Genomic DNA, 19237 nt, shown 5'->3' with positions numbered 1-19237 from the left:
ATGTACAGAATCTGGCCATGCAGACTAGCAGCCATTGGCATACATTGTGCATCAAGATCCCACTTCTGAGATTTTCAATGATGCATGAAAGATACATGAATGCAATGCGGAGGGAGGACTTCATGCTTTGCCATTACTTCTATGGCCATGTCTGAGCAGTTTCCAGGTCATTGAGTCCAAAAGTGCAAATTACTAACTCAGTTCTCCTCTGGACTCTCCACACCATCACCAGACCAGCTATGACCCGCTCAGCTCATGGCCCTCACCTGACTCACCACCCTACCCACTTGCCTCAAACCTCCACTGATCTCCAGCAGCCAACACTTGGCCCAAGCCCCTACTAATCTCCTCCAGCTGGACCTCCACACAATCCTAGGGCCTCTCTTCTCCAATGCTCTCAACCTCCCACCAAAAAGATTTGGATCCAGCCTATTCCTTTTGCATGTTCCTGCTCAGTTATGCAAAATAGTCTGGGCCTCCTGCACCAATGAATATTGCTACAGTGTGCCCATCATGAAAATGTTTATTGACTTGCTGTGCAGGGGACCATTAACATGAACAAATAGGAATCATTTGACTTTTTGGCATGTGTCCCTGAACTGTGAATGAATTTGATTTTTCAACTATTTTAGCAAAAATATTGATTTTCTTTTAAATAGTGGAGAGATGAATTTTAGGGCAAAGATTCACACATTCATATCCTGAGACACAATCCCACATTCAATGGATATAACAGTAAAATGTAGGGACAAAACTAGTTATGAAGTGTTGTCACAGTATCAACTGATCAGGAATTGGTAACCAAAGACCCAAAACACCAAGTGAAGTAATTTCAAACTACAGGAATTCATTCAGATCTCTTAAAGTCAAGCGCCGTCAGTTAAAATCTGTTAATTCTCTCCTACCTGTAACTGAGAGGAGAGATTTTTTTCACTTCTGCAACAAAGAGCAAGCAAACCCAATTACACTTGTAAGAACTCAGCCTTTATTGCATTTCAGAAACTATTCACAAAAAATCCTCAAATTCAGGGTATTTTGGCATCTTGGACCCAGTCATTATGTACTCAAAGTTTAAAAAAATGTTTAAAATAGAAATATAATGTGATTGGTGTATTCGGCACAATGCCGACGGAAGAAATATCATTTCAATAGACACTACTTTAAATAAGGGGTTGCAGTTGTACCCAGGGCCATTGCCAGCAGCACGACCAAGGTGACAGTCAGTCTTGGATAACATTTTAATTTCCTGAGCCTTATTCAAATCAGACAGGCAAGTTTCACATCTGATTTGTGGCTGAATGGGAAAATGAACAGCTTTGTTTAAAGGTGGTTATCAGTGAGATACTCAGCACTGAAAATTTTCCCTTTTATCCATTCACCATCCAGCACAAGGTCACACTAGACTACATCTCATTCTCATTACCCACATTTCCTCCTTTGTTTCCTCATACTTGTTAACCCCTGCGGAGTCAACAACTTCTCTTGTAGAAATCCCTGCCACACCACATGCCAGTCATTTGCTTCCATTCCACATCCCTTCATCTTACTCGTCCCTTCTCTCCCTCTCAAAATATTCATAAGCCCTGCACATCTGCATTTCTCCATTTCAGAAGTCACTCACTAATGCTGCACTCCCATTGAAATATTTGAGATAAATGACACCAGAGGCTGGTTGTGGTTTTGCAGCAACAATGACAATGATGGCCTTCCATTCATAACCATGGATTAGACCAAAAGCCTAGAAAGATCTGACTCATCAGGTACAATTTTCCTCTATATCGTACACAACACAGATACCTTAATGAAAAAAAGAAATGACAAACTTTGCAACTACTTCATGAAGTTTTTCAAATATCTATGACCTGGTTGCATTTTGAATTAACTTTGACTCTGCTGAGTATGATATTGCAGTTAGCAGTGACCTTGCTTACTTGTTAGTTTTGAGATGATAAACAATATATGTCTCATTTATTGGTAAAGAATTCACCTCTCTCGATGAATTACAAGAAAGACATGACAAATATGTTTCTCATGTCTTTACAGTTGAAGATGGTTATAATGAGACCACATAGGAACCTGAGAATGCCACTGGGCTTCTCCAGATCATCAGACTTAACTTGGCACTGAAATAATCAGAACCCCACAGAAAAGAGGCAAAAATAGCTTATACTGCACTCTTGAGATTATTAGAAATAATTCACAAATGAACATGTATGCATTTAATTTTTCTGTTCAAATGTAATAATTAGCACAGATTTACACAAATAATTTTATTGATTTAATACTAGATAAACAAATACACTTCTTCCACACTTCAGATGAATTTACCAGTTAAATATACCTCTCTGTTTATGAGACTATATTGAATATCCTCTAGGGTTTGAAAGCAAACATTAAGCAAGCACTAATCCACATTAACTTTGCATTTATGTTGACCCAACAGTGGACTAAAAAAATATACCACAGCTAAAATTGCTCCTTTTGTGTTACATCATCTCCACCTCCTATCTCAAACATCACAGAACCAACTACATTCTTCATTAAATGTGTTCTGCAAGCCCACTACTGTTTCCAGTTTGAAAAAGCACAGTTCTGCTTTTCTGAAAATCAGGTTGGATATATCTCTTTGAATCCTCTACCTCCAAAGTGCACGTCTGTAACTCCAGCTCTGAGTTTCTTTAGCTCCAACCATCATTCTGCAATCCTAGCTCCTTCCACCACCATCACAAACTCAAGATCTGTTCCTGTGATCTATATGGATTCAGAGAATTGTTTTGGCATAGAAGGCAATTTGTTATGTTGATCCTACATAAAATACTGGCTAGGTGACAATGGCCACCACAACAACTGGTCATCACAACTCTGTCTATTGTAGAACCTAGGTCACAGTCTTAAAATATGGCATTGACCTGGTCAGAGGTGAGATGAAATTTCTTCACCCGGAGGGTAGTGAATGTCCGCAAATCTCTACCCAAGAGGCTCAGTCACTGAGTACATTCAAGATAGAGATTGATAAATTTTTTTAGATATTCAGGGAATCAAGGGATGTTGTGCCATTGCAGGAAAGTGGCACCATGATATTCTTGAAAGATCAGCCATGATCTTATAGAATGGGGAAGCAGCCACAAGGTGCAGAACAGCCTACTCCTGCTTCTATTTAGATGTCCTTATGTTCTTGATGCATTAAATCCTAGCCAGCTCTAAGTAAATCTATGCAGGACCACTCCTTCACTCCTGCCTCATATGCAGGCAACGAAGTTTCCCTCTTGCTTATTCAGTTCTCTTTTGAAAGGTCTGATTGATTCTGTTTCTAGCACCCCTAACGTAGTGAGTTCCGGACTATAACCAGTCTCCTTACATTCTCCCAAATCAAATCTGATCTTGAACCAGCTGCTAAAGTTTCCCCTTTTCCCCATCAAACCCATGATGTTATATGCTGCTGTCAAATCACCTCTCAACCTTCTCTGCTCCAAGGAGAACAAATCTGTTTTTAAAAGTATAAATGTAGCTAAAATCACTCATCCCTGGAATCATTCTAGTATATAATCCCTATACCTTCTCTAAGACACTTACATTTCCATCAGTGCAGTGACCTGATTGTCACTATACTCCAGTTGTTGCTAAACCGGTATTCTTAACAGGCTCATGTCAGCTGTGAACTTACTAATCATATCACCTGTATTCACATCCAGATCATCAATGGTTATAAGAAAGAGCAAGGGTCCTTGCACAAGTGTCTGATGTATACCACTGGCCACAGGCTTCCTATATTTAGCAAGTGCATTTATAACAAGGATTCACACATGCAATAACTGGCCAACTGCATGCCACCAATTGAACTGGCCTTTCTGGACGTCAATGACTTCAAGGCAGAATTTTTTTTCCTGATTTTACAGCTTTAATGATGATCCCTTAGGTGAACTTAATTTAAAATAGGTTTATTTAACAGCCTGCAACAGAGCTTAAAGGCAAATGTGACTACCACCAAGGTGAGAATTGGCCCCAGCCAAAGAAGAGTTTGAGAAAGCTATTCTATAGATGGCAGGTTATGCTTGGCCTGGCCAACACAAGGGTTACCTACAGCCGCATTTGGTAGGGTTGTGCTTCTCTTCAGCTGCAGTTCTGTAGTGAACCAAAGGATAACTGCAGTGTGCTGACTTCCACTCTCGTATGTTGCATTGTAGAAAGTAGGAATGAGCAGGACCTGACCTTCCAGTTTGCTGCTATACATGGCACTGAATCCAGGGGTGAAGTAACCCCAGCCTGAGCTGATGGCTAAGTTGCTGGACTCTATATTTGGCATTCAGCTGGAGCCAGCCATGGAGGTGCATGTAGCATGATGCCATTCAAATTTAATGGGGTTGAATGGAAAGGCATGAGCAGATAAGTAGCTTTTTCCACTTTTTCTATTTAATCTAAATGTTTTAAATTAATCTCCAGTGCCTATAAGTAAATTCATTATAGTTTGTAAGATATTATTTACATTTTTGAACTGTTTTTAAACATATACATCATCAAAGGCTGTGAAAAACAGTTCAATGACTTTAGCAGCAGCTATAGTAAGGTTTCCAGGAGCTGGAATCTCTGGATTCGCCACCTGAGGCTTAGTTGTCGCTGCTGACAACTCCAGCTTTTGGGGTGTCTGTACCAGCAAGGCCTCTGGTCTGCAAGGCCACAGGTCTGCAAAAGATATGTTCAGCCTTGGAAACAGTATGGGCGGGGGCTGGATTGTGTTATTTACTGGTCTATGGTGGCAGGGTGGTATAAAAGGCGAATGATTAGAACCTTAATTTCATGTTGCAGCTTTTAATCGCATATGTAATTGAAAATACTTAAGCCTTTGGGACATTTAAACAGTAGCATGGTCTAAATTATACGGGTCTAATTAAATTCTAAGAAAAATGAGCAACATATAAAGAACATCATTATTATAAATGGTTACAAATATAAAAATGCTTACATATTAAAGACTAAAGCAATTCAGTTTTGAAATTTTAAAACAGTGTTTTTAAATAGATATTCTTTTTAAGATGAGAATTCATTGACAAAACTGTTAATTATAAGATATATTCAGTTACAAAAATAACAATTTGTGTGATGGTCAAATGTCTTAAACAAGAGCAGGATTTACAATCTTGTAAATACCAAATTCTATGAAAAGCAGCCGCACAGCCATCTGTCTGGGATTTTGGTGCAGGATTTCAGTGCAGAATTCAAATGAAACTGTGTCAGCATTTAAAAAAAAATCTGTCAAAGCTTTAATCAGCATAAGAAAAGTGAATGTTAATATTTACAGATACATCCAGTAAAACATTCTCTGAAAGAAACAAAAAGATTCTGTTTCCAGCATTTCATGATACAAGTAAATAAATGATTATGGAAACATTTATGGCAGAGGAATTTAATGTAATAACACTGTCAGAAAAACAACTCTCAATGTGGAACTAGTTCTCAGACCTTTTCCTGCAATGTTTGCAATAATTTTCCTCCTTCAAGCCAGGCTGCTGTGAGATGGCACTGTGCCTGAATGACACCATATTGAGTCTGTCAGCGATTCCACATCGGAGAGGTGTGCCAAATATTTAAAATAAGAACCAGTCTGTTAGGGATGATATCAGGAAGCACTCTGCACACAAAGAATGGTGGGAATCTGGAGCTCTCTTCCTTGAACCTGCTGAGGTTAGGTCAATGGAACATTTCAAAACTGAGATTGATGAGATATTTGGCAAGACTAAGCTGAGGAGGTGAAATTAAAATGTAGATCAGCTGTGATCTAATTACGTTTTTGTAAGAAGCTCAAGAGACTGAGTGACCTATCTTTCTTCTGTGTCTTCCATTCATTAAGCAAGTTGTTAGACACATACAGAAACATTTATTGTACGCTGGTCTTCAGGATTTTAAGGAATTTTGCCTTGATCCCCGACTTGCACTTATACCATTGGGTCACTTGCAAGCACCTTCTCCCCTGTACTCACAAACGATGCTGGCAGCAACTGAACTACTGGATTATACCTCAATCATGAGTGAATATTGTTCAACACGCCTCAGTTGTGTTGCTGAGACTATGTTGGGTGCGCATGCTGGAACACAAATACAATGGCTGCACCTGTTCCTGCAAGTGTAAGGCAGACACTGTATGCTCCAATTCAGCCTTGAAACAGCCTGAGCCCAGTCGGTCCAGGCATCTGGGGCACTGGCAACTTACCAGTTGCACCTCCAGGAATTTTAGGTGGTTGCTTAAAACTTGTACTAGGTTTTTTATCTAAGTAAATCAGGGGCCTCGTGCCTCTTGTAACATTTTTCTGTGCAGGAAAAGTATGCTACTGCCTTGGTTCCAGAGCACTCCTATCGTCACTGCTGGCCTCCCTCCCACTGTTTCCTTCCAACACTCATGTCAAGGTGATTAATGTATGGTACTCTTCCTTCCGACAACTTGCTTCATCTCACCCCAAGTACACAGGTGAAGCCTGAGGGCTAATTTGTAGCCACCCCCAGGGCTCAGTCCCCAGGCACACGTTGACTCCATAGCCCTATGGGTGAGTTAAAAACATGGCTAACATCCTCCAGTACACAAGGGAGTGTCAAATGTTCTCAGGCAGCAAGTAACTCTCAGTACAGGCTGTATCTGGTGATTAGTTGCACTTCAGACAATAATATTCTGTGCGCAACAGGCCACATTCTGCCCAATGGATGCAAGGATCATCTTCTAGCACATTCTACATCCACCCATGATGGGTAGGGAGGTCTAAATGTCAACACCTAAAAATTCAATCACATAAATTTTTTAAAATTAATGCCATGAAATTGAAAAGTTTTATTTACTGGAACAACGTGCAATATTGATTGTTTCCCGCTTCTTTTGCGTCACTCTGGAAACTTGCCCATTGGTTTCCAGGAGCTCTTGAGCCATAATGTGATTTCCATTTCGGGGCGCACGGCATGATGTCATTCCCCGTGCAGTACTCCTGCTGGAACATCATGAGGGAAGAAAGAATCTGCTGGACTCGAGCTCCCATCACTTATCTTTAATTGTTCTTGTCAGCGCCCCCCCCCCCCCCGACAACCAATCCGCAACTACCTTCCCTTATCCCATGATGCCCATGGGCAATCCCCTGCCCTCCAATTACCTGAGGCTCAGGCCCCAATCCCTTGACCTTCCAATTATCCAAAGCCCAGGCCTCAAAACCCCTAACCCTCCAAAACTCCAATCCCCCAAGTCCCAGGGTGCACCTTCCCTCCCCACAGACTCATGGTTTGAGAACCAAGCCACAATACCCTGAAGCCCAGGCCACAACCACCCCCCCCCCTCCCATCACCCCTCCAGTCCCCTGAGGCCCTGACCCTTAAATACCCTATACCCCAAACCTCTGATTACCCTAGATCAGGTCCTTGTCCAACCCCCCCCCCCTTCTCCAAAGCTCAGACCACAGCATAACTGCTAAGCCCCTGAAGCCATTAACTGAGCTCTGAGCCCCCAATCACCTGATAACCACATGGTGCAAAAGCTTAAATCAATCACATCAAGTTGCAGGGTTTGGACTGCCATTCACCAATAGCAACAGCCTGTTCAAAAGTGGGTATACTTGCCTTTGGTGTCCTCCTGATACCCACAAAGAGTCTGCCCACATAGTTGAAGACTTTATTCAAAAAGTTTGCTATTCTCTTTTCATTGGAAGGTGCCTTTCAGTTGAAAAGATGGGCACTCCCTTTGCTGAAATCAATAACAATCAGGTGTTTCTAATTTGTAGAGGGATTCATAGCTTAGGCCCACTTTGTTCTCTCAGACTCTGATCTTGAGGCAGTCTTTAAAGAAATCAACTTGACAACAATGGAAACACATAAACTGGATATGCAGCCAGATTAAAAGATCCTGCAGTCACTTGTAAAAATGCTACTATGCTGCATCAGATGTAACTACTGGCAAAATTATTGGACTAACATATGACCTCACTTTGCCTGCTATTTTAATGGAGGCAATAATTTCAACAGCAGTCTCTGCTGGTTTACATTGAAATGGATGTGCTTAAAAGCAAGCCTTTATAATTGAAATTAGTCTGCCAGCTCTATCTCTATATAAAATGGTTTTACATAACATTAATAAAATGAAATAATCACATCAAGTCGCATTTATCCATCTAATTTGCATAAGGAATGAAATATTCTTTACAAGTCACCGAATGCATTGATTGCACAGTAAATAAAGAAATGACACTATGGATCTTCTCTAAAAACAAAATTACCAGTTTAAAAGTTAGCAATGGAATGGATAATAAATGAGATTTCCATGGAATTATCTCAGGTTCTTTACTCTGAAATGATAGGATCTTATTCTACACTTTGCTTAGGCTTTGCAGAGAATTCCAATAACCTGCCTCTGTCACAGATCCTTATCCAACATGTCAGCAAGGAATCTACATTCTACTAACTTAGGCTCAAGTGACTGTGGATAACTAACAGTTAGCAAAAATAAACTGTTGACAGGAATGTATCACAGAACTATCACTGGAAAGATGTCAGTGACGGCACACCCAGATAACAACACCCCCATTCAACTAATAGCTGTGGGAAAAGCTGGCAATTACACTGGGCAGTCTGATTACTGACTATCTATTGGTGAGCTCAAGGGTTTGGTGTTTTATATGAAGATAACTGAATTGTTTGTTGTCAACTGAGTTCTGGAAATGATGAAAGAGACCTCACAGTTTTTGATCTAGATTAAAGTGTATGGTTTAAACTTAGGAAATGATGACAGGAATCTCACACCCATGAACAGGATAATCATATTAACACAGAGGAACGATGAACAGGACATCACACCCAGGAATTAGAATTGCTGGCCAACTATTCATGGTGAAACTAAATGAAGGAATTCTAACATTGCTTAATAATTTTAGTGAGTAAAAGGATCCTTATGCAAGGACTGTTGGCCTAGAAACTCATTGAAGCCCACAGCACTCATTAATCTGTCATTGTGGGATGTGCCAACGACTCTTTTGATTGTGGGCCTGCTGATTAAGAATTTAGCAGCAGCAGAGGCCCAAGGTGTGGAGTCCTGCAGCATTGACCTTACGCAGTGTAAGGGCTGCCCTTCCTGCCTGCCTGTACAGAGCACACAGAGGAAAACCAGTAAGTCCACGGCTGAGGATCATGAGGGAGGGGGGTCAAGGGCAGGGAAGGAGGGTTGGAGAATAGATGGCATGTTGGGGCAGGGATCATCTGATTAATGGTGCCAGGAGCACGATGACTGGTTGAGATATTTGCTAAGTTTAGATGTTGATTGCTGGACGATGTGGGTTGGGGTTGAAGGGATTCTGTGGGGGGTGCGGGGAGGTTGGTTACGGAACCTGAAATTGCTTATTGAGTTGTGCAATGATCGGGGGTCACAGAGGGGAACTGGGGACCTCGGTGAGGCAGGCGATATCCGAAATGGAAAATGCATCATTGTTGCATGTGGAATTTGTGACCAGAAGTGAATAAGTTACCCCTTCAGAATACTGACGGCAACTTTGGAGCTGTGTCTGAAAATCCAGGATACCAATGTCAAATGGCAACTCTCAAAATGAGTTCTTCAATAGCAACATAACCTCCAAAAGGTCCATAGCCAAAGGCAAAGATTCAGGAGGAAATGGATCATCTTCCCATCAAGATACTGACAATGCCTTCTTGACTTCTTTAAATTTTTTTGGCACTGTCATCAGAGCAGTGTTTGGTGCAAACATCCCACAGGTGCTGAATGCTTGTTTCAGCCTTTACAAGACTGCAATCTTGAAAGTTATTTTGGCCAGTTCTTCCTCAAATCTCCTTGAAACCTCTGACCCCTTACTCTAAATTGCTGCCCTCTAGTTTTAGATACCTCTGTTATGGGAAAGGTTTCCTCTATCCACTCTATCATGCTCCTCATTGTTTTTCATGCCTTTATTGCCACCTGCACCCCCACCCCACCCCCTACCCTCACCCTCAGCTTTCTCTGCTGCAAGGAAAACAAATCTAGTCGACCCAGTCTCTCCTCATCCTAGGCATCATCCTGGTTAATCTCCTTTGAATCCTCTCCAGTGCAATCACATCCTTCCTATAATGTGGCAACCAAAACTGCATACAGTACTGCAGCTGTGGTCTAACCAACGTTTTATAAGGTTGTACCATAACCTCCCTGCTGTTATATTCTATGTCCCAGATAATAAAGGCATAGAACATAGTACATAAAACAGCACAGGAACAGGCCTTTTGGCCTACGATTGCTGTGTCGACCATGATGCCAAACTAAACTAATCCCATCTGCCTGCCCATATTCCCTGCCTGTTCACGTGTTCAGCTAAATGGTCCTTGTACATTGCTATTGTATCTCCTTCTACCACCTCCCCCGGCAGCACAGCCCAGGCACCTACCACCCCTCAGTGTAAAAAAACTTCCCTCCTGAATCTCCTTTAAACCCCACCCCCCCCCCCCCCCCCCTCACTTCAGAGTTACACACTCTAATATCTGACATTTCCATCCTGGAAATCCACTCTGTGAAAAAGAGTGACCTTGTCCCTTGTCTCTGCCTCTCATCATTTTGTATACTTCTATCAGTTGCCTCTCAGCCTCCAGCAAAAACAATCCAAGTTTGTCCAACCTCTGCTTATAGCTAATACTCTCCAATCCAGGCAACATCCTGGCGAACCTCTTCTGCACCCTCTCCACATCCTTCTTGTAATGTGGGGACTAGAACTGCACACAGTACTCCATGTGTGGCCTGACCAAACATGATTTCCCAGCTTTTCTACTCAATGCCCCAAATGATGAAGACAAGGATGCCATACGCCTTCCTTACCACTCCATCCAGTTGTGTTGCCACTTTCTATGGGCTCGCACCCCAAGATCCCTCTGTCCATCAGTGCTCCTAAGGGTCCTGCCACTTACTGTTTACTTTCCTTTTACGTTTGACCTCCCAAAATACAACACCTTACACTTGTCCAGATTAAGCTCAGCCCAAATTTCCAATTGATCTATATCCTGCTGTATTCTTAGACAATCTTTCTCACTATCCACAATTTTTGTGTCAGCTGCAGACTTGCTAATCAGACCGCTGACATTTTCATCCAAATTATTTGTCTATATAATAAACAACAGAAGTCCCAGCACTGATCCTTGTGGAACACCACATCACTGACCTCCAGTTAGAATAACATCCTTCCAGCACTACTCTTTGGCTTCTATGACCAAGCCAATTTTGAATCCAACCTACCAACTCATTGTGGATCCCATGTGACTCAATCTTCTGGATCAGCCTCTCATGAGGGACCTTGTCAAATGCTTTACCAAGGTATATGTAGACAACATCCACTGCCTTACCTTCATCAATCATTTCCATTACCTCCTCAAAAAACTCAATCAAGTTTGTGAGACTGGACTTCCCCTGCACAAAGCCATGATGACTATTCCTAATCAGTCCATGCCTTTCCAAATGCAAGTAAATCTTGTCCTCCTTAATATCAAAATGCCCTAGAATATCAAAATACCCCTCGCTGATCTCACTATCATCTATATCCTTCTCCTTTGTAAATACCAATGCAAAGTACTCATTTAGTACCTCACCCAATTCCTCTGAATTCAGGCATAAATTCCCTCCTTTGCCCTTGAGTAGACCTATCCTTTCCCCTGCTACCCTCTTGATATTAAATATATCTGTAAAATGCCTTGGGAAGGCAAGCATTCCATATGCCTTCTTCATTACCTTTTCTACCTGTGCTGCCACCTTCAAGTACCCTTGGACTTGTTCACCAAGGTCTTTCTGTTCCTCAAGGTCTTTCTGTTCCTCAATACCTCCTAAGACCCGATTATTCATTGTATATGTCATACACTTATTAGCCTTCCCAGGATTAAGTTCTATCTGCCATTGCCCTGCCCATCTTACTAACTGATCAATATCATCCAATTTATGTTGGAGTCTTTTGACATGTTTGTGGCACAGGACATCACAATTGGCATAAAGAAGTCCAACCTTTATCCCCATGTCTGGATCTGCAATCCTAGAAGATGAGAGTCCTACTCAAATGAACTTATAGTACTGGGAAGCAAAAATCTGCACATGCAGTAAATCTGATAAAAAACCCAGAACATGTTGAAATACTGAGCAGCATCTGCAAAGAGAGCCACAGAGTTAAATTTTCAAGTTGGTGATTTCTCCTCAGAACTGGGAAAATTTAAAAGGGAGTGATGACTTAAAGAGGAAAAGTCGGGGCAATAAAAGAAATGCCTGTGATAGGGTGCAGACTAAGAAAAAATGGATAATACAGATTAGTGTCAATTTAGAGAGAGTGATAAAGGTTTGTTAATGGCAGCCAATCTGGTTGGATGCAGTGTAAACAGAAAGAGAGAAGTGAAGAGACAGATAAACAGGGAAAGTTGACTTGTTTCTCTCTCTCCAGATGCTGCCTGACCTGCTGAGTATCTGCAGAACATTCCAATTTTATTGTTGAATTTCAGAGGCTGTGAATTTACCTCTTGATCAGAAGCAAATGTGAAGAACAACACTTGATCCAAAGTGCGTTATACTGTCTGAAATATATGCTGAGCATCTACAGAAATAAATATATCAGCCTGAAAACAATTTAATGTTGATTTATAACTTTATTTCAGAGGTAGACAAATACCAGAGATCTATTTTTGAGGTGAATAAGACAGGTTCTCAGAAGAGTAATGCATTGTTCTGAGTGCATGGTATTCACTGATGTCATTTACTCACTGCAAAAAAATAACTTTTAGCTGTCAGTGCAAGTAATGTGTTACCATCAAGGTACTTTCTGCTTGAAAGATTAAAAATGTGTTCCTGATCATGAGGGAAAGATTTCTAAGATAATACATTAATAACTTTTAGGTCTAACCTCCGTCAGTTGGGATTGCACTGTAAGGTACAGAAATTTGGCTACAGGATGTTGTATCCTACCATTCACACCAAGCCTCAAGAAAATCTTCTGTCCTTCTGTCTTCTCAAAACATGGTTCTTTCCATTGGGGGTGGGGGAGCGGTGGTAGGAATAAATCTCAGGCCAAAGTTCCCTTAGCCTAGAACTATGAACTGCTAGGCAGCCATTATATTGGGTGAAAGGATATGCACTGGCCTCTGCTGAGATCCATTGTGGAGCCTGCATCTAGAGACTTTCATGATCTGTGGAAGGCTCACACCCATATCTTCTGGCCCAGTGCTATTAACAAGTTTGATAGGGTAGATATAATTTTCCTTCACACCATTAGCAGCTACTTAGAAATGTCTGAAACAGCACAGCATTGTGACAATGTGAACTAGAGAATCTCCCCAGACCTTGAGGTGGTGCATCCTGGCAATTAAGGCAGATAGTAGGTCCATATGTTCTCAGTCTCCTTAAGTCTTATTCTACTTCTCGCTCTCTTGCTCTATACCCCTTGCTGCCTTGGTGAAGCAGCCAGCATAATCAAAGACCCCACCCACCTGGGTCATTCTCTCTTCTCTCCTCTCCCATCAGGCAGAAGATATAGGAGCCTGAGGGCACATACCACCAGGCTCAAGGACAGCTTCTATCCCACTGTGATAAGACTATTGAATGGTTCCCTTATATGACGAGATGGACTCTTGACCTCACAATCTACCTTGTTATGACCTTGTACCTTATTGCCTACCTGCAATGCACTTCCCTGTAGCTGTGACACTTTACTTTCTACTCTGTTGTACTCTGTACCTGTACTACCTCAATGCACTCAATGTATCTGCACTGGGTAATGAATTGATCTGCACGAACGGTATGCAAGACAAGTTTTTCACTGTACCTTGGTACAAGTGACAATAATAAACCAATACCAATACTAATACTTCCTTATAATGACTGTACTTCTGCTTAGTGTCTTGTGCATCCTGTTGATGTTAGTCTATGATCAGTGAATAGGAAGTGCCATTGGACCAAGAAGAATTGCCTGACAGCTTGCTTTCTGTCCTTTTCAGCACCTTGTCTCTTCCAGTTTCCTTTCCCTCTACCCCCACACCTTAAGGTGAATGACGGATTTCAGTGGAACCATCAGATACAGAAGTGACGCAGCCTTCCTGCAGCTTTAAAACTGGAGCTGTGACCGTTCTGCAGCGAACTGATTTGAAATGCTGTGGTTACTACGTTGCCAAGGCTACTGAATAATTACTAGATTGTGATAAGAAATTTGTTCCAGACACATTTGATTATAAACATTGATCCATCACAGAAAATTCCAGAACTTCCTGTTTTGGCTCTCACTGGCTTGACAGAATCTGTGCATTTCTATTACATTGCAGACATTTATGTCAGTAGCTTTGTACTGCATGCCTTAATGTGCGGGTGGCACTGAGATTATTTATCATTCCCTACACTTGCCTATGTATTTGAGAGAGCAAATAAAACCAGTTGTAACAATGCACAGGAGAGGCTACATTCCAAATTAATGGCAATGCAGTAAAACTGCTGAGCTGCGTGGAGACTGGATGACCTTCAGCGTTCAGTATTTCACTGGATGTCGCTCCTTGTAACCAGTCCCTTGGGGTTATGAAGTCACCAGTGAACCAAAGAACTTCAGCTACATTCATTTGTTCCTTTAGACAGGAGGACATCAACATTAAACTGCTCTCCACAAGAATCCAACCACATTGCTTTACTCTTGCAATTTCATAAAGGGAAACAATGAATTAAAATTTTGACTAAATGTTGATCCTTCTGAAATTTTGATTATATTGGAAACATTAATCATTCCACTGTATATACTTCTACATTATCATTTGTCAGTCTTTTGAAGATGAAAGCATTTTAAACTCTGGTTATCAACACAATGACCTTATTAACTGTGCACTTAATCTGATAACTGAGTGAACAGAAAAAATATTTTTATATAACATGTTACACAATTGTCAAATGGATGACAAGCAAAAACAGTCCATAGCAACAAAAGCATTTGTATACAGTACTCCTACATAATAATGTTAATGCTAATTTTCTGATGGCTGAAGGTCAGTTCCATATGAACATAAGTACATGATAATTTAGGTGTGGGAATTGTTTATAAGGCACCTCAAGCCTTCCCTTTGCGTCCAGAAATCTATTGATATCAACCCTAAACATTATGAATGATTAAACATTTAAGATCTCATTCAGTGTTCAAGGCCCTTGCAAGCCTCAAATGCATGACAGGAGTTTGCACCGGTGCCATCAAAATGAACACTACATGCTGTTTAACATTATTACACTGGCCAGCAACCTCCATGTATTTGCATGCCATTGTGATAGGCACAGAGGATCTAATTGTGGGAATAAGCTGCTGGCACACAAATACCAGATGCATTTATTGATCTGGTTTATTTAAAAAGTTGCATCTTGAAGTGCATAAAAACAGTGCTATGTAATAAATATTTCATTTTCTGTAAAATGCCAATGCAGTTTCAAATTATTCATTTTAACACAGCCAACCTTCCATTCTGATATCTATTTTCGTATCTTCTTTTACAGGCCATATTTGGCTCTTTGAAGTACACTGCCTCAAAAAATCCTATGTACACTGAGGCATGAGGAGAGGTTCTTCTTTGAATGTGTCCTGGGATGTCAAATGTTCATGAGAGGAAGATTTCAGTTGCATCACCTTGTGAAAATTTTCTCTGACATTGCTTGTTTTTACAAGCTGAATACCATCTTCTATTTTTGTTTGGATTCTGATTCTGACACAAGTCTGCAAACTTTGGAATTACTGCTGTCCTGCAGAGAAATAGCTGGGTAATTCCACTGGTATGAGACGTTTGGGGCAGTGGAGGGGGGTGGTGTAGTGTGGATTCTGGGGGTGGTCTGTGAGGGTAATTTGACAGGTTGGAGGTCATTCACATCCAAACAATGTGTAGATCATGGAGAGATTCTGATAATAGATTGGCTGTATAGTAATGAGGCAGGAGCCAACAGCCAGTTGAAAATAGGCAAATCTGAGAGGCAAACGTGGTTAACTTCTTTTATTTTGAGTGAACTAACTATGGTAGTCCACAATGTTCGACAAACACATTCATCATGGTCCAGAAGTGATAGCATACAAAACAGGGCAAGTATATCCACAAGGCCAATTGTCCTGAATTGGATGCTGTCGGTTATGAGTTACACTTTAAAGTGGATTCAAATTTTGACTAAATGTTGATCCTTCTGATTTTAGATTATAGATACAACTGATGTCCAAAGCTTGCAGGGAGGTGAAGAAATGACTGATACCTGCATGAAATATGAGTGCAATCAGCTTTAGAATTCACCTAAAGACCTGTACATCAAGACTGCACTCAAACTGCAGTCAACGTGAAAATCTACCCCACTGTGGACTGTGTGATACATACAAACACCACAATAGCCTATCTAACTAACATTTTCAAATACTTGCAATGGAGTGTGAGGAGGCAGCACTAATTGTTCAAAATATTCTACAAAGAATCAGAACTACAGTTGCAACTGTAGCATAATTTGGTAGGCAAACATTTAATTTTTACTCTGAGGTAATTGTTAAGATACTAGGAATTTGCAATCCATTAATACATTTGTTTCAATAAAGAGACAGGAATCTGATTCTTTCACTGAGGGCTATGTTACAAATTACATTTTCTATTTATTGTCCTTAGTGCCATATGGAAATTATTCCATGACATTCCAACTCCTTGTCTCAAGTTTCATCACCTTCTTCATGTGTCATGTTTTTAAGCCAGCAGATAAAATCTCCCACTATTTATCAGTAACAAAGAGAACCTCCTGACTGTTGGTGTCCAACTTTTTTATCCACCATCATGGGTTATTATGGCTTGCCTGCTAATAAAATTAAATAAAATGTGTTTCTTCTCTGACGAAATATGTAACATTAGTAATCCTTTACACCAATCAATATTAATTGAAATCTGACATTGGACAGTAAGTTCCTTATTGCCTTTTTTTTAGCTTCTTTTCATATACTTAATATATCAGATTTTAAGGAACAAAAACATCTCAAGATAACTTATTTTCAAATAAGATATCATGCATTGCTGTATTCCAGAACTACTGAAATCACAGCAGTTCCTCTTTCACTACATTCACGGATCAGCAAGGACATCCAAGGACTTCTCTCTACTGCAATGCAGCATCATTTAGCAGCAGCTTGCAGCATCATCAACTTAACTCCTGCACATCAGAAACCCCACATCTTCTTAGATTAGTATTCAGTTCCAGTCAACATAGTCATCTCCAGCAATCATACAGATGAAGGTAAAATCATGAACATACTAATTTCTTGAATATCATTCCAGGAAGCTTATTTATTTTGGTAATAATTCTTGGTTTTATTTCTTAGTTGTGAGTTAAGTTTTTAGGATTTAAAGAGTGCCTGTGCAGTTCCTGCAATTGTTACATTCCAATTTTGAACAAATGTAAATTAGGCATTAGGGAGATTACATAAATTTAGTTATATAGCATGTGCTCCATTAATTCTGTTTCCTTTCAGTAGCAGCATGGATGATTTATACTATTTGGGAGGAATGAAGCAATTCACATTTTTACATCATGTCATACACTCCCGGTCACACCCTGTGTAATCAGCGATCCTATTGTGCATAGACCACACTGATATGATTTTCCATTTTCTGACTTTTCACTTCTATCCGATTAGCCCTGTAATGATATTTCGAACACCTTTATGACATACGTATTACTTTGTATTTTAGGAAATATTCTATTCTTTAACTATCAATAATGTACCAGACATTCTTTCCAAAGCTAATCTGGCAATGCCAAGCATACCACATTAGGGAATTTTTCCATAATGGTAATTACGATGATATACTGCTACTCTGTTGTTCTCTGTCCAGATAGTAAATTTGAACTGCAGTAGTGCAGTATAACATTCAATACAATATTTAATCAGTTAACTTTGCCCTGTGAGCATAAGATTTGTGAGTACTACCTTTTCTTGCACTGGTCATTACCCTGTTATGCCACTTAATAAAAGACTGGATTCTGCAATGTGAGCATGTGCACTTATTTCAACATGACCTGCAGGTGAGTATGCTCCTGCCTCATCTCATCCCAGTGTAGTGGCTAAATAATTCCCAACATATCTCCGGGTTCTGGTGAGGCAGTAAGTTTCCTTTTGATGTCATATGCTCAAGTTACTAGATCGAATTTACAGCTGTTCAGACCTGTTGATATGAAATACTTGCCAGTGCTGCAAAACTGAGCTTGGCCCCAGGCTAAGAAATTATTCAGATGGAATGAGCCTGTGAACCTCAAATGCTGGAACTCATGGTGCCTGCAGTGTTTCTCCCTAGTTTTTTTTCAGTCATCCTAACTATGAGGCAGTGTTGAACCCATTAAAATGGTAGAACCATACACTAATAAAGATCCAAAGATCTGTTGAATAGCAGAGAACAATCGCAGGCCAATTGACCTATAGTGCCCTGCTGGCCCTTTAGAGGTCCTTGCTCAAATGTCCCACTCTCCTCTTTTTCCAGATTTCCCAGTAAATGTTTCCTTTTTAAGTATATATCCAATCTTATCAGCCACTAATGATGACCCATGCGAATGTTACAAAGGCAGTCTATTGCTCCTCTTCTCTTTTGCCCATATGCAGTCATTGACAAGGCTGACCACACCATCCTCCTGCAACGTATCTCCACCATTGTCCACCTGGGTAGAAATGCAGTTGCCTGGTACCTTTGTCCATGCCATTAACTTTAGTGTCCCCCAAAGTTCTATCCTTGGCCCCCTCCTTTTCCTCCACCACAAACTGTCTCTATGCAACATCTTCTGAAAATGCAGCTTTGCTTTGTACATAAGTACCCCTATTTTTATCCCGTCATGGTCTCAAAATTTTCTGCCAGATTTTTCAGCATCCAGTATTGGCTCAGCAAAAATTTCACCCAGTTAAACATTGGGACTAAACTTCTACAACCCTCTGGGGTGAAAAATTCAAAAAATTCACTAAACTTTGAGTGAAGAAATTTCTCCTATCTGAGTCCTAAATTTCCTACCCCTTATTTTAAGATGGCAAGTATATCTTTCTTTAGGTAAGAAGACCAACACCGTATTCCAGGATCAATTTGATCAGCCTCCCACAGCTGGCCCAGGGATGTGCAGGCAGATAGCAACTGTGGTAGGGATCCAGCCCAATGTCTAGTGCATATGCATTTCAATTAATAAATCAATGGTTTATAAAACAATTCTGTAAATTCACTTTGCTTAAATAAGAGTTTAAATACAAATCATTTCAGGCAAAAAAAA

General features: G+C 40.5%; 1 protein-coding gene across 5 annotated transcripts in view; it reads right to left on the bottom strand.

Moving 5' to 3' along the window:
- Positions 1-19237, bottom strand: part of LOC127575827 (stAR-related lipid transfer protein 13-like) — a 425779-nt gene that overhangs the window by 181312 nt on the left and 225230 nt on the right. The window lies entirely within an intron of this gene.

This window comes from Pristis pectinata, chromosome 11 (assembly GCF_009764475.1).
Source record: "Pristis pectinata isolate sPriPec2 chromosome 11, sPriPec2.1.pri, whole genome shotgun sequence".
Lineage (NCBI taxonomy): Eukaryota > Metazoa > Chordata > Chondrichthyes > Rhinopristiformes > Pristidae > Pristis > Pristis pectinata.
The sequence above is the reverse complement of the archived record's forward strand: the minus strand, read 5'-3'. Positions and strand labels throughout refer to the sequence as shown.